A 12,464-nucleotide genomic window follows, 5' to 3' on the forward strand; every position below is an offset into this window, starting at 1 on the left:
CATTGGGAGTATTTACACTCCTCAAATTGACAAACAGTACAAATCGGGACTTTATTTCATCATGCTGGCATGCTACTGCACCACTGTGTGTTTTCCAGTTTCAGAAGTATCCCCTAGAGAGCCAGGAAACTATGGCCTACAGGCCACACATCTGGCCCACCACCTCTTTTTGTAAATAAAGTTTTATTGGAACCCAGTCATGTCCCTTTGCTTACATAGTCTCAATAAAATGCTTTTGTGCTACAACAGCAGAGTAATGTAGTCACCAAGAGACCACAAAGCCTAAAAATATTTACTATCTGGCTCATTACCAAAAAAGAGACGGTAAACAAAGCTATATTGAGCAGAGGTAATAGACATGCCAAATAATAATAAATTACAGTTTGAACTGAATTCATCAGAAACTTCCATCTTGGAAAAGTTCTTTTTACACATTCTTATACATGCAAAACCTAAAATCTTACAGCCATTCTTTTTAATAGTCTCAGATGTCCAGCAACACCTAGAAAGGTGGAAGGCTAACCCCAGAAACTACCATCCTCAAATATAACCCTTTCATTTTTGGTTTATCTGAGCAGCTCTGTACAGATATGTAATATTCTCTGACACTGTATATCCAGTGAGGTTGCCCTTCTCTAGTTTTCTCACTTCAAAGGTCCTACCAAGTATGGTCACACATAGTTTTTGTTTGCCTTTTAATCTGAATCAACACTTGTATATGAGAAGATGTGGCATAAAAATAGAAATTCCTGATGTCTTTTGAAAAATCAAAAGATCTGACAACATGAGGTCTACACTCCTGTGACGGACGAGGCGCAGCTACTCACTTTGGAGGGGGCATACGAACTCCCAAAGTATCCATTGCTCCCTATTAATTTCTGACACTTAAAACATTCCGATTCACTTATTTATATTTCTTCTCTCTGCACCACCCTCTCCCATCCCCGAGGCAACTGATTTTACTAGCTCTTCTTCTCTACTTCCCAGCTTCCTTTGCAAGGTCTTTTTCTTCATCCATCTCTCCAACATCAGTGTTTCCTAGGGTCTCATTTCTGGCTCTCTTCTTGTCTCCTTCTGTAACTCTCACTGGACAACTTCATCTATACCCACAATCCGAACTTGAACTACTAGGCCCAGTGACAAAATAGTGTGGACCACAACTTCACACAGGGAGGGATAACCAAAAATTTTCAGAATCTTTTTTCTCTAGTCCCAACTTCATCTCTGAACCCTTGTTCTACACTTCCATCTATAGACATCTCCTAGCAACTAAGACGACATGTCCAACACTAAAGCATTAGCTTATTCCCCAAACCAGTTCCTCATTATTTCCTCATATTATTTAATGGCACCATAAACCACTCAGTTATCCCAGACAGACTCTTGGGATTCACCTTAGACTCTTCCCTCACGTTGATACCCACACCCAATTTTTACTAAGTCCTGGCAATTCTATTCCATTAATATGTCTAAATATTTCCCCCTCTTGTTTACTCCCCTTTGAGTTATTTAGTTCAGACACTCCTCATTTTCATGTAGAGCTATAATAGTAACTTCTCAACTTGTCTCCAAGCTTCTTGTCTTGACCCCCTCCGATTCATTCTCCACATGGCTGGCAGTGTAGGCTTTCTAGCAGTGCGACTCTGGTCACGGCACGCCTCTGCTTAAACTTATCCAGCGACTCCCCATCACTTACAGCATCAAGTCTAAGTTTCTCTGGATGAAATATAGGAACCTCTGTGGTCTAACTTCAGACGACCTTTACCACCACTCTGCCACATGTGTCCTACACCTTAAATGCCCTACACAATTGGCAATTACTGACTGAGTCATGATCTTTTTCACCTCCATCTTTGCATAGAATGCTTTTTGCTGCCTAGGATGAATTTTTCCCCCTTCTCCCATCTGCTTTTTAAAGTCTTGTATAAACTCCAAACTCAGCTCAAATGTCACATCCTCCACAAAGATTTCTGTCATCTGCAGAGTTAAGTGTCTCCAATTCCCACCTCTTCTAGTGAACTTTCCACATTGTTCTAATAATCATTTATTTTAGCCAAAGGAGACAGACAAGCCTGAGCATTGTTTTTCCATCAGTGGTGATGAGTAACTATGCCCACTTCACTCTCTCATCTGGCATATAGTTCAAGATTTCTTAACCAGGGGCTTCAAACACCCAATTGTTTTTAAAACAGTTGTTTATCACTTATAAACTACTCAATTCTCATCATGATTCACAATTGAAAGGTATTTTGATATAAAAAGCTGTCTTAGTTTATTGTCAATGTTTCTCTATTGATCTATTCTTAGAGATCTACAAGGTGTGTTTACAGGCGGCCTGTTCATTTCTCAAGTCAGAAAAACAGTGTTCTGCATAGCTGGCTGAGATATTCATAACCCCGTCAGTTCTCCTCTGTGAAAACCTAAGTGACCAGGACAGAAGAGAGCCCACAACACCGGCCTCATTATCACTGCGGTATTTACGGGGTACACAGCCACCTTTGGGTACTTTAAGAGTCCGCATTAACAAAACTGACACCTGAATGAAGTATGTCTTACAGGACAGTGCTTCTTAGTTCAGAAATTCGAGATGTTTAGGAACAGATATGTTTAAGAAACCTGATTATCAACATTCTAATCTCAACTAACCCAATCAACCACAAAACAGGATGCTGTCATGCAAATGAGAATTACACCACCTTATTACGTGAAAATCTGGGCAAGCGGGGAAAGGAGACAGCCTTTGGAGAGAGAGAAAGCATTAGTTACAAATGCAAGTTTAACCATCTGAGTGCGAGCCCCGCACAGGGTTGGGCTCTGGGCATCCCTGTTACCTGCACTGAGGGCATCTCAGGTGACCACAGCTGAAGTGGAAGCGCACTTCCCTCCCTTCCTCTCTATCCCTGGTAGCCAACGACAGAATTCAAGTCATTCAGCTGACAAGAGGCTGGCAGGGGGTGGTGAGTGAAGCACAAGTCAGGTGCTGCACCAAACTAGCTAACTCACTCACCCACTGTCCCCTCTACCACATGCAAGAAGTGGCCCCACTGTCCCTGATGAGTGTCCCCAATGGGGATAATGCCTCAACCAACTAAATTCCTCTTTGCATCCATCTTGTTTTTTGTTTTTATTTTTCTCTTGAGATTCCTGCTTCATTCCTTTTCTCCAAAATGTACAGGTTCTCTCCTCTGTGATCTTTAAAATCCGAGACTATTCCCCACCTCCAATCCAATTTTCCCTCGCTCAGTAATGAAGCAGGGGGGTCATTCCTAATGCAGTATGCACTCAGTCGATCGGTATTTACTGAGTTCATACTGTGTGCCAGACACTGTGACCAAGAGAGGCTTACTTCCTTTGTAAGGGTGGTGCTGGACCCAAAGAGTAAACAGACAAATTAAACAATTACATATTAGCACCATGAAGGAAATACATGACCATGGGAAGTGGAGCACTCATTGGATGGCCAAGGGAAATTTCTCTGAGGCGGCTGAGAGCTGAAAGATGAGAAGGAGTTAGGTAAGCAAGGGATGCTGGAGGAGAACGTTCCAAGCAGGAACAACTTGTCTGAAGGTGAGGCAGATCTCCACTTGGGAGGGAAGCTGAGAAGTAAGGTTTGGCTGGAGCACAGTGAGAGAGAGGAACATGACACAAGGTGAGGACGTATTAGAGAGGAAGGGTCCAGCTCTCCTCAGGCCTTATGGACCAAGACACAGAGTCTGACTTTCAAGAGCCATGGGACGCCATCAGAGTGGGTTTTCCAGGGAGGGGAACAGCAGGATCTAATTTGTTTTAAAAGGATTACCATTGCAGCTGTGGAGAATGGCTTGCAAGGGGACAAAAAAGTAGCCTGACAGAACAGCCAGGTACACTGCTTTTTAACACTGATGTGCATACAAATAACCTGGAGACCTGTTTCTGGCATGGGGGTCTGAGATCCTGCATTTCTCTTAAGCTCCCAGATGATGCTGATGCTGCTGGTCTATGAACCACACTTTAAGTATGAAGTTAAATCGCCGGGAGACTGTGCAGTATACAGGTGGGAGACGACAGTGATTAGGCACAGGCTCGTGGCAACAAAGATGGAGAAAAGTAGGCGTATCCAAAACATAGTTCATGCTGGACTGGGGAGAAGGAACAGCAAGGTGGGTTGGAAACTTCTCCCTCCAACTTTGCTGGATTTTAGATGAAAAGCTCTCACCAGGACTGCACGGAAGTCTCATCCAGATGCAAGAGAAGCCCCTGGACCTTGCCGTGCTAAAGAAGCCCTTCTTCTCCCCTAAACACGCACTTCAGCATCTCCTCCCACTGACGATGACTGGCATTGGCATTTCCAATCACTCTTCCAGGTTCCTGGGATTCCCTTCCCTCTCTAGTGGAAAGTATGAAATTAATGACAATCGGTCATCACAGTGCTTCTCAAAGGGTGGTCCCCAAACCAGCAGCATGAGCTTTAAGTGGGACTTTGTTAGAAATGGAAGTCCCTGGACTCCACCTTACACCTACTGAATCAGAGAAACCTGAAAATGGATTCCAGGAATCTGTGTTCCAACAGACCCTCCAGCTGATTCTGATATGCTCAGTCAAGTTTAAGAACTGCTGAATTAGAAAACACTAGTGAATATATTAGTGGACATTCACATCATGGATCCAGGATCGTTCTGAGTGAATCTTTTGGGAAGATAAGACAAAGAAGATAGTATAACCTTAACCAAACAAATTAGAATGCTGGGAAAACACAACAACAGGTTATCAGAGCCTCTTAGATCAGGTGCGTGGGCAGCTTCCACTGTTACAGGTGCCCTTTTTGGGTGCTACTACTATGACAAGAAGTATAGAGAAAAGCAGAAAAGAAAAAGAAAGCCCTATCTTCTTCCCTTTAAAATATATTGTTTAAAAATAAAATCTATTAATATGTTTTAATAGATAAAGTAGGAAAATATCTCAATAGGTACTAGTAGCTTCTGCTTCAAAAATAATCTTAATAAATTAGAGATGAAAACACATTAACTTGTTAAAGAACCTTTATATTCCTTCAATCACTGACATTGTGCTTAAAGGTAGAATGTTAGAAGCAGTATTATTATAGCAAGATGCTATATCCATTACTATCATGAATAGTTAACATTGTTCTATAAATTCTAACCAATGTACAATGGAAATAAAATAGAAAAGAAATGTGAAAATTTTTTCAAAAATAAATTGCTTAATAATTTTCAGCTTACATGGATATTTGATATTTGCTCTTGTCTTGGTGCCTCTCCTTTCTCCCAGGCACAATTATGAATCAGGGGTATCAGGATGGAGGAATATGAGGATCACCTAAGACGCTTTCTCAAAATATGTATCTACCCCCTCCCCTGAGATGCTGATACAGGAGTGTGAGTGGACTAGCATGTACATCTGGAGAGATCTTCTCTGTGATTCTAATCTAATCACCTTCGCCTCTCCCCACATTCCCCAACCAGTTATCTCAGCCTCTTGTCCATGCAGGAGGAAGTATCGGGCTCACCAAATGCCTCTTTTATTTTCCAGTATCTGCTAACCTGCGCTTGGTATGGCTGAGCACCATGCTATGAGATATGGTCTCTGCCCTGAAGGGTGTAACATTCTGGATAAAAGAAACAACCAGCGAAAAGCAGCAGACAAAATGTCATCAAGCGCTATATTCTGTGATGGAGACTTGAAGACCACAAAATTTGGAGAACAAGATCTCGGTTTCCCACTCATTTTCACAATGTTATCTTCTCATCTTGGAATACTAGGGCCTGACGGTCTAAGCAGCCAAAAGGACAAACATGCGGTCACATTCCACTCATGCATATGAACAAAAGACACAGAAGTTAATTTATGAAACACACCTGAAAATTACAGATGTGTTAAGGCCAAAGTTTTTCTCTGAGGGAGAAAACAAGAGAAGTCTTTTGATTAAGAGCCACTGTTGAGCTCATGTGTATTTCATGTTTCTGCATTCCTTTCTTGTCTCCTGATTCTTAGACATTTTGCTTCTTGTTTACTCCTTCAGCAGTGGAGAAGCAGGACAGGGAAAATAGCAAATAAATTTTAGTATCTCTTGTACTCTTTAATAATAAAAGGTCTAATGATGAGTACGTTTCTAAGTGTTGTCTAAGCTTTGTGTAGGGATATACACGTGAATTCCAAGATACACTGTTAAGTGAAAAACAAAACAAAACCCAAGGTGAGAATACTATGTATGTATGTCATTTCTGTTAAAAGGGTGAAAAAGAATATTTATATTTATGCATGAATGTTTTGGGATACACAAGATGCTAATTAATTTCTTGTGTAACATTAGTTGCTCCTGAAAAGAGGAACTGAGTGACTGGTGGACAGGGTCGAAAGGAGCATTTTCCCTGGATACCTTTTTATTATTTTTTTAGTTTTGAACCATGTGTTTATATGACCTACTTTTAAAAAATAAATAGCCTTTTTTAAGAGTACTGGCTAAGAAGAGATTTGGGAATCTCAATCCTTTCTTCTAAGAGGCTTCATGGTATAATAGAAAGAGTATTGTTTTGGGGTGAAAAAAAAGGACCTGGTTCTGAAACCTACTCTGCTACTTACTAGTTTTGTTACCTTGGCCAAGTTCCTTAAGTTGGCTGAATCTCCATTTGCACATTAATAAAATCAGTATAACAAAAGCTACTTTGTGAGGATTAGACATTATATAAAACTGCCCTGTGCTTACTAAATGGTAGCTATTATTCAGTGGATTTCAACTATCCCTGCTATTCATTTCCATCAACTATGTGCTGGATGTTGATTAAAGGGAACCTGAGGTATGAATGAGGTCTAAGAGAGCCTTAGTTTACAGGTATCAACTAAATACCTGTGGGAGAAAACCAATCAGTCTTTTAAAAATTGTATTCAGGTGATTTTGGGGTCTTTGGGTGTCCAAGGGCTTTTTAAGGAAAATCCCAAGAGATCAAGTAATCAGTGGCATTTAATAATGGCCAACTCCATAGTGCAATTTCATGCTGTTTCTCCCTCCTTCCCTGCTTTTCCTATTCCTGTTCCTTGGAACTGCTTGCCCTAATAAAGGAATAGCACATAAGCATTTTGCCTCAGGCTGTGTGTACTTGCTGGGGAAACCCAAGCTAAGACTGGGGCCTGCCTAACACTACTGAAGAGAGCCTGCGACTGGGCAGCAGGTACTGTTGGTGTCCTGCCCACATGCCCTCAGGCCTTAATATTAATATGGCTTGCTGTCCTGACTGCCAGCTTTGGCATCTCTTGCTCTGTCAGGAGCTTTCTTTGCCACCCTCAATCAGTATTTTCTCCCACTCTCTGGGATGTCCTTAAGTTTTCTTCATGATACAGTTTGCCCCACAAAAGTTTTAAATTTTGATGAAGTCCAGTTTACCAATTTTTTTTTTAAAATCACTTGTCTTTTTGGTATTGTGTCTAAGAAATCATTGCCTAGCCCAAGGTCACTAAGATTGAATCCTCTGTTTTCTTCTAGTTGTTTTATAGTTTCTTCACATTTAGGTGTGGATCTATTTCTGATTAATTTTTGTTTATGGTTGAGTTATAGGCCCAATTTTATTCTTTCACCAGTTGTCCCAACATCATTTATTAAAAAGATAATTTTTCCCCCATTGAATTGCCTTGGTATCCATGTGGAAAATCAGCTGACCATAAATGTGAGAGTTTATTTCTGGATTCTCCATTTTTTCCCATTGATCTAGCTGTATGCCAATACCACACTGTCGTGGTTACCGTAGTTTTGTAGCAGGGTGAAATTGAGAAATGTAAATTTGGTTTTCTTTTTCAAGACTGTCTTGACTGTCATCTTTGCTTTTTGCAATTAAGAAATCCATTTGGATGCCAAAGCCATAAACTATTTCTCTATATGGTTTTCTACAGTTTTATCATTTGTCCTTCTCAGTTAGACCTTTGATTCATTTGGGACTTATTTTAGTGCATGGTGGGAGGGAGAGGTCTAATGTCATGCCTTTAAATTGTATTACACTTTTTTTCTTTTTAAGTCCATTCTTTCTTCAACTGATCGGCAAAACAAGCCTATTACAAATCAATTTTACATTTAGGTAGGGCTGTGTCTGGGTGTCCTATTTTGTTCCATTGGGCATTTTTTTCTCTCCGTGAACCAGCACCACACTTCCTTAATTACTACAGCTTTTTAATGAGGCAATATATAAGGCAAATCTCCCCATCTTGTTCTTCATGAGCATATTTTTTGGCTCTAACATATACATCATAGATACAGCTTGACAAGTTACACACAAATTTCATTTGGATTTTAATTGGAACTGTGTTGAATCTATAATCAATTTGGGAAGAACTGATTAAAAAAACAAGATTGAGTCTTCTACTCAGTAAACATGATATATCTCTTTATTTATTTAGATTGGGCACAGTGTTGCAGAGTTCCAGGAATGTCTTTCTCATCCTGAGATCCACTTAGATCTTCTCCTCTTTTTGCCACCTACTTTGTTCCTGAGCTTAAAGAGAATGCTTTCAACATTCAAATTAAGAATACTGTGGGGGCAGGAGAATAGCTCAGTGGCAGATGCATGCTTAGCATGCATGAGGTCCTGCGGTTCAATCCCTACTACCTCCATTAAAAGAAAAAAGAAAAAAAAAAGTTAAACATATACTTGCCATATAACACAGCAACCCTACTCCTGAGTAATTACCCTACAAAAATAAAATCTTATTTAAAAAAAAGAAAACTGTTAGCTGCTGCATTTGGTAGATAACTTTTATCTGGTTAGAAAGTCCCTTTTTAGTCCTTTTTTGTAAAGAAGAGCTTTTTTTAAAAAAAAATCATAAATGTGTTGAATTTTATCATACGTTTTGTTTCTAGTATTAAATGATTCCTGGATTTGTGAGATATACCCATCCTGGTAATGATATACTGTCTTTCTTATATACTATCAGATTCCATTTTCCAACTGAACTTAGGGTTTTCAGTTTTCACTACTAAGATTTTCACTCTGGTCATGACAGGTGCCCTACTGTCTTAGGTTATCCTGACATATTGATATCAAGGTTAAACAAATTTCATAAAAAGAGTTGGGGAATTAATCTCTTTTTTATTTTAATCTCCTTTTTTACTCTCTGATATAGTCTGTACAATATTTGAATTGGATGTGTTGCAACTGGTAGAACTCTGGATTTGAAGTTCGCTCTGCAGGAAGTTTTTAATTTACTGACAATTTATTTCATGGCTATAGAACTACTTTTTCAGAGATTCAGTTTCTCCTTGAGATAGCTGTGGAAGTTAAATTTTCTAAGGCTGTCAATTTTAATCTAATTTTCAAAGTTTTTAGCATAAACTTATTTATAATACCTTATCTCTTTAATGTTGGACATATTTCTAAGTTCCCCTTTTCATTCCTGTTATTGATTACTTGTGCATTCTCTTTTTTTCTTGATGAACCTCCCTAGAAGATTACTGTTTTTATTACTCTTTTACATTGGTCTTGTATAAATCTGTTTACTATGTTATTCTTTTCTTATTATTAATGTCTCCTTCCATATATCTTGTTTATTCTGCTGTTTCTTTTCTAGTTTCCTAAAATTTATGCTTTGAACATTAATTTCTAGCCTTTTTTCATTTCTAACAAGCATTTAAGACAGTAATTTTCCTGGGAAGCTCTGTTTGGCTGTAGTTTTTCAGTTACAGAATTTCCACTTAGTTCTGTTTTTCTAGTTTCCATTTCTCTGCTAAGATTCCCTATCTGTTCACTCACACTTTTAATGGAAAACTCCATCTTTTGCTTTAAATCTTTGAACATATTTATAACAGCTGCTTTAAAGTCCATGTCTACTTACTCCAACATCTAGGATCATTTCTGTTTCTACTCATTGTTTTGCCTCTTGATTAAGGGTTCTGCTTCTTGAGTTCCTCATCTAGAAATTTCTTACTATTAGACAATTTTGGCTGCTACATTGTGAAGAAATGGATCATACTATCTTTCTTCAAAGTGTGTTGAGATTTTTCTTGGCAGGTTGTTGATTATACTGATTTGCCTTGACCCTCTTTTGGTTTTGTCCTTATTTTAGGTCATGGATCTTACCAGAGTTCCAATTGAATGCCCCAGGTATTCAGTAAGATCTCTCCAGTCTGAATTGATTAGAATTCCACAACCTTCCAGTACTAATATTTCTGTTAAGGTCTCAGCCCCCTAATAGTCACTACTGGTCGGCATCACATGGTCTTGACTTGCATATGTGCGGTAAGAACTTAGCCACAGTCCTGAAGATAACCTCCTGTGAGATTCCCCTTTCCACAGCTCCGTCATTTTGGGTACACTGACCCACAAACTGCAGCCACCTTAGCAACCCACACTCTCATTTCTGCCTCTTCTACTTAGCAATACTGCTGCTCTGCACTTGGGTCCACCCCCCTGCACCACACACCAAAAAGTGTCCCATTGAGAACGGCAAGGCAAATGTAAAGATCACATCAACATGCTTCCCTGGTGTTAAGGATCACCGTCCTGTGCTGTTGTCCACCGCCTGAAAATGGCTGCTCTGTATATCCTGCTACTCTTATAGTTGTTTATGGAATGAGGCTAAGCCCCAAATCAATACCTCCATCATGTCCAGAAGCAGCAATCGCCATCATTTTTAATATGCAGTGTTTTTATCATTGAACTTACAGATTTTCAAATTCCCATTATTTTCTAAGTGGTTCAAGAGTATGCTTCTTGGTCTCCAAACATGAACTTTTCATAATCTGTACCCTGAGATTTTTGTATTCTAAATGACTTACTGTGGATGCTATGTGCTAGTCAACTATGATTCATGACTCTCCTTCCCAAACCTTTTCTTCTTACAGTGTTCCTTACTTAAATAAATGACATCCACCCATTCACTTAAGCCAGAAATCTGGAAGTCATCCTTGACTCATCCTTTCCTCACAATCAAACCCTACTGATTCTGTCTCCTATATATCTGTTGAGTCCGTCCACTTTTTCTTCCTCTTCCCTGCCAACTTCCTAATTTGTTTCCTCCAATTGCTTCCTAACTGGTTTTTCTACATTATTTGTGCACCATCCTCTCCTCCATTCTGCACATAATGCCTAGAATGATCTTTTTTTTTAATTTTTATTTTAGGGGAAGGTAATTAAGTTTGTTTATTTATTTATTTATTTATTTTTTAAACAGAGGTACTGGGGACTGAACCCAGGACCTCATGCATTCTAAGCATGTGCTCTACCACTGAGCTACACCCTCCCCACTAGAATGAGCTCTTAAAAATGCAAGTAACTATGCCACTTCCCTGCTTAAATATATAAAACAAAAAAACTTCAGTGGCTTCTCCCCCATTACTCTCAGAACAGAGACCAAACCTTGTATAAAGCCTCCGAGCTCCGGTTCCTGTCTCTGTACACTGCAGCCCTGCTGGCTTTCTTTTCTAAATCAATTCAGTGCTGGTCCCTCTGCCTAGCCTCTTTCCCTTCTAGTCTTTGCCTAGCCAGCTCCGCCTTATTTTTCTTGTTTTAGCCTTGATATCCCTAAAATCCGTTCTGACCCCCCAAACAGGTTACAGAACCCCCTGTTGAAAGCTCTCACTACATCCTGCACTACTTCCGTGTAATCTCAGTGCACTTGTAAATACTTGTATCATGTTGGTCTCTCCTGCTCGATTATTAGTTCCATGAGGGCTGGACCTATGTCTATCTTATTCCTCCTTGGATCTCCAGTCTTTAGCACATGGTAGGATCTTAATATGTGGCAAATGGTCAACACACTAAAGAATAAATGAATGAATGATAATTGAATAGAGAATCTGTGATATGATTGAGGAGCGAAGAGCACAGGTCTAGTCCTCAGGTAGAAATCTAAGGAAATCCTCCTTCAGAGGAGGATTAGCAATTAACATAGGGAACAATCTTTTCAAGGGCCACCTGAATGGTTTTTATTATTCTTTTTCTCCCCCCCCCATGTTTGGGTTCTGCTTGGAAGAATTATGCTTAAGATTTCAGTACTCTCAAATGACATGAGTGAACATGCAGGAGAGAGATCATCTAGGTCTCCATTTTTCAGTTGAGGAAACTGAAGTTCACAGATCAAAATTACTGTTTATGGTCTCAAAGCAGTCTTGTGACCTTTAAATTATGATGATGCTATCTGTTTCCTCTACTTGACACTGAGGTATAGCCACTATTCCAAACTGTTTTTATGATTAACCAAGGCCTGTGATTAGACAGTGATACTACAAAAATTAATCATTCCGAATCCTAAAGATGTTTCCACCTGAATGTCAGTAGAATGCAGTAATCCTTCCTTCCTGAGGTAATGACGCTGTTCTCAAAACAGAGATTTTGCCTCATCAAATACATCGTAACTAGGGTGGATTATGAAAACAGAACTTTGTATGCATCAGACTTCCAAGTTATCTGTGTCATGGAAGTACAATTCTCCCTAAATTTGTAATTCTTTTTTCTTTGGCCACAGCTCTTCCAACACAGCTTCCC

At 39.5% G+C, this 12,464-nt stretch overlaps 1 non-coding gene across 1 annotated transcript; it reads right to left on the minus strand.

Moving 5' to 3' along the window:
- Positions 1-11,148: 11,148 nt before the first annotated feature.
- TRNAS-AGA (transfer RNA serine (anticodon AGA)) lies at positions 11,149-11,221 on the minus strand. The gene has a single exon. It is a non-coding gene; the product is annotated as a tRNA-Ser (tRNA).
- Between the last annotated feature and the right edge of the window lie 1,243 nt (positions 11,222-12,464).

The sequence above is a fragment of the Camelus bactrianus genome, chromosome 6, assembly GCF_048773025.1.
Source record: "Camelus bactrianus isolate YW-2024 breed Bactrian camel chromosome 6, ASM4877302v1, whole genome shotgun sequence".
NCBI classification, from domain to species: domain Eukaryota; kingdom Metazoa; phylum Chordata; class Mammalia; order Artiodactyla; family Camelidae; genus Camelus; species Camelus bactrianus.